The sequence below is a fragment of the Cariama cristata genome, unplaced genomic scaffold (genome assembly GCF_000690535.1).
Source record: "Cariama cristata isolate BGI_N322 unplaced genomic scaffold, ASM69053v1 scaffold1788, whole genome shotgun sequence".
Taxonomy (NCBI): Eukaryota; Metazoa; Chordata; class Aves; order Cariamiformes; family Cariamidae; genus Cariama; species Cariama cristata.
The window spans coordinates 108,931-113,123 of NW_009632667.1; the positions used below are offsets into that span (position 1 = coordinate 108,931).

The window sequence follows — 4,193 nt, forward strand, 5'->3', positions numbered from 1 at the left end:
ATAAAAAACAAGGGACAGCAGGCTATACAGATTTTGGTGGAGATTTATTTCAGTCAGGGAACAGATTAGGAAAGTTAAAGCCCTTATAGAATTAAATCTGACCAGGGATGTCAAGGGCAACAAGAAAAGCTTCTATAGGTACACTGGTGATAAAAGGAAGACTAGGGAAAATGTGGACCCTCTCTGGAAGGAAACAGGAGACCTGGTTACCAGGGATGTGGAGAAAGCTGAGGTACTCGATGACGTTTTTGCCTCAGTCTTCATCAGTAAGTACTCCAGCCACACCGCCTGAATCGCAGAAGGCAAAGGCAGGGACTGGGAGAATGAAGAACGGCCCACTGTAGGAGAAGATCAGGTTTGAGATCATCTAAGGAACCTGAAGGTGCACCTGGGACCTGATTAGATGCATCTGTGGGTTCTGAGGGAACTGGTGGATGAAGTAGCTAAGCCACTTTCCATCATACCTGAGAAGTTGTGGCAGTCCAATGAAGTTCCTGATGACTGGAAAAGGGGAAACATAACCGCCATTTTTCAAAAAGAGAAAAAAGGAAGACCTGGAGAACTACAAGTTGTCAGTCTCACTTCTGTGCCTGGCAAGATCATGGAGCAAATCCTCCTGGAAACTATGTTAAGGCACATGGAAAATAAGAAGGTGATTGGTGACAACCAACATGTCTTTATTAAGGGCAAATCATGCCTGACAAATTTGGTGGCCTTCTACGATTGTGTTACAGATTTGGTGGATAAGGGAAAAGTAACTAACGTCATCTACCTGGACTAGTGCAAAACACTTGACACCGTCCTGCATGACATCGTTGTCCCTAAATTGCAGAGACACGGATTTGACAGCTGATGGATGGAACAGTCAGCGGATAAGGAATTGGCTGGATGGTCGCACTCAAGGAGTTGTGGTCAACAGCTCAATGTCCAAATGGAGACCGGTGACGAGTGCCATTCCTCAGGGGTCAGTATTGGGATCAGCACTGTTTAACATCTTTGTCAAGCGACAACAGACAGCGGGATTGAGTGCACCCTCAGCAAGTTTGCCGATGGCACCAAGGTGTGTGGTGTGGTTGACATGCTGGAGGGAAGGGATGCCATCCAGAGAGACCCGAATAGGCTTCAGGAGTGGACCCCTGCGAACCTCATGAAGTTCAACAAGGCCAAGTATTGAGGTCTTGCACCTGGGTGGGGCAATCCCAAGCACAAATACAGGCTGGGCGGTGCATGGATCGAGAGCAGCCCCGAGGAGAAGGACTTAGGGGTGTTGGTTGACAAGAAACTCAACATGACCCGGCCATGTGCACTCGCAGCCCACAAAGCCAACCGTGTCCTGGGCTGCATCCAAAGCAGTGTGGCCAGCAGGTCGAGGGAGGGGATTCTGCCCCTCTGCTCCGCTCTGGTGAGACCCCCCTGCAGTACTGCCTTCAGCTCTGGGGTCCTCAGCACAAGAAGGACATGGACCTGTTGGAGCGAGTCTGGAGGAGGTCACAAAGATGATCCGAGGACTGGAGCAGCTCTGCTGTGAGGACAGGCTGAGAGAGTTGGGGTTGTTCAGCCTGGAGAAGAGAAGGCTCCGGGCAGACCTTAGAGCAGCCTTCCAGTACCTAAAGAAGCTGACAAGAAAGCTGGGGAGGGACATTTTACAAGGGCATGGAGTGATAGGACAAGGGGCGATGGCTCTAAACTGGAAGAGGGAAGATTTAGATTAGATATTAGGAAGAAATTGCACAGAGAAGTTGTGGATGCCCCATCCCTGGAAGTGTTGAAGGCCAGGTTGGATGGGGCTTTGAGCAACCTGGTCTGGTGGAAGGTGTTCCTGCCCATAGCAGGGGGTTGGAACTAGATGACCTATAAGGTCCCTTCCAACCAAACCATTCTATGATGAGATAAGTGATAAGTCTACAGTTTCTGAAGGCATAATACCTTTACAAGACCTCAACAGGAGTTCACAACCCAGCTTCCAGTGATGCTCAGCAAGGGATTCAGTTAACTCAAGGCAAGCATTCAGCATCATTGAAATGATATAAGCAAACCCAAGACAGCTAGAGAGGCTTGGCAGATACAGTACTGGACTACAAGAGACTCATGGCTTTCTGGAGGGGCTACTGGAAACCTGAGGCATTATCTGAGATATCTCAAACGGCAATGGATACCTGTGTATCTGTGCAATTGAATAACCCTCATAGTCAGACGTATGCTTTTGTCAATGCTTGTTAACAGCTGGTACCTTCATATGGAAACACCATAGCAACTTTAGAAGTGACCTGAAGAAGTGTGTTTAAAATATGTGCAACTTTTCAGACAGGTAAATTATGCCTTATTTTCTCAGAGCTTCATATGGGGATAAAATGGGAATAAATACTAGAGAATTAGTACTTTATAGTAACTTCACAAGTAAAAGAATAAGGAAGGATTTCAAGAGTTAAAGCAACTGAAAAGCACCAAGCTTATAGGAACATTTTTGAATACCTCTAGTTTTAAAGTCAGATGCCCTAGCTCAAAAGCATAAGGAATGCTGTAAAACCTTCCAAATAAAACAGTAGAAAAGAAAAGCCATATTTTCATAATCTGATACCTGAAAGAGGTTAGAGCTGGAAGTACAAGTTATGTGCCTTCAGAAGCTAAAGCCTCTCTGTTTTCTGATAGCATCTACTCCATTTGTTAGTCCTATGAGGTCACAAGACACTAAACCTGAAGCTGTGGCAGCCTGCTACTCATACATGGGATTGAAATTACACCAGCCTGGGAACACAGCCAGGGTTGCCAGGTGTGCATTTCTTCAGGAGAAGCTAGGGATCTCAAAGAAGATGCTTTTACTCTCCTAATTTTGTTTTCCTGGGATTTAGGCAGATATCCCTGGAGAAAGAGCTGAATTCCTTTGGGATGTCTTTTCTAGGAGGAGGAGAAACACTCTACATGAAACACTGTGGGGAAATTTCTGCCAAGGTAATCTACCAAAGATTTCCTCCTTCTAAATCTGTCAACCTGAGCATACCTTTTAAGTATGCCAGCATGGTTTGAAAGGCATGTAAAAAATCTAAGCAAGCATATAAGCAGCTAATTTGAAGCGCACAGATGCACTTTCCCTTGGGAATTATCTCAGCTCCTGAAATTTCATTCCAATAATTACCAAGGCAAATCACAAAGATTTTCATTTACTAATCTGAAGCTTCCTGAAATCCTCTAATTAAACCACAGCAAGACGGTTTCAATAGAGTGAGGATTTGCTTTTTGTCACGCTTTTTTCTGTGCTTCCTTCTCCTCCACCACAGTCATGTGGTCAGATGAACAGCTCTGGTTGACAAGGCACAAAGCTAATGCCAGGAGGAAACTATCTGTCCTGAAATAGTAAGATGCTACCAGTTCTCTCCTTCAGTGTTCTGTATCATAAGGATATTCTTTAATACAATAATAAACTGTCTTTACACTAGGGCAAAATATAAGATGGAGTTAAAATTATTTAAGAATATTCATATAGGACCTGTCAACACTGAAATTTTAATCAGATTTTTAAGATTTTTTTCTTCTGGTTATACTAAACACAATTTATATTCAAATACAAGTGGTCAAAGCTTTTAAACTTTACTTTCTGCTTTCCTCAACCAGAATCTTTCCCAGTACTGGACTGTCCACTGCATAGCCAGGTTGCCCTCTACACTCCTTTTGGGGTGACAAAATACAGGAAACCAACCCTTTTGTCCTCAAGAGGGATTCTCTCCGTACAGTCCTTCTGACCGTTGCTAAATACTTCTACTGAAATTAGACACCTGGAAACGTAGCCACATTGGGCAACAGCTGGGATTAATAGGTGAGAAGTAGTACAGAATGAGTTTTAAACAAGACCCTCCTGTGCACTACTAAATTGAGCTTTGCTTGAACTACAGTCTAATCTAAATTAGTGAAATAGTGTCAGACATTGTTGGTTCTACTGACAGTTTAAGGTTAGCTATCGCTACCTGGACATTTGTATATCAGCTTCAAGTTTCCATTGTTAAAAGAGGGGCCTTTTATGAGTGCACATCAGGTTTATGCTTTCACATAATTAGCCTGCTCATCTTCTCACCAGGAAAAATGAAAGTATAGCAGAATAGGGATATATGAACCCTAAGCGTGAAGGAGGGATGGCTGCACAGCTAAGTGTGCATTATCCCATGCTCTATGGCTGTGCCAAGTGAGATGGAAGGGAGGTA

At 44.1% G+C, this 4,193-nt stretch overlaps 1 pseudogene; it reads left to right on the forward strand.

Annotated features, from left to right (window-relative positions):
* The window catches only part of LOC104166490, a 2,503-nt pseudogene extending 1,101 nt beyond the window's left edge, over positions 1–1,402 (forward strand).
* The last annotated feature ends 2,791 nt before the right edge of the window (positions 1,403–4,193 follow it).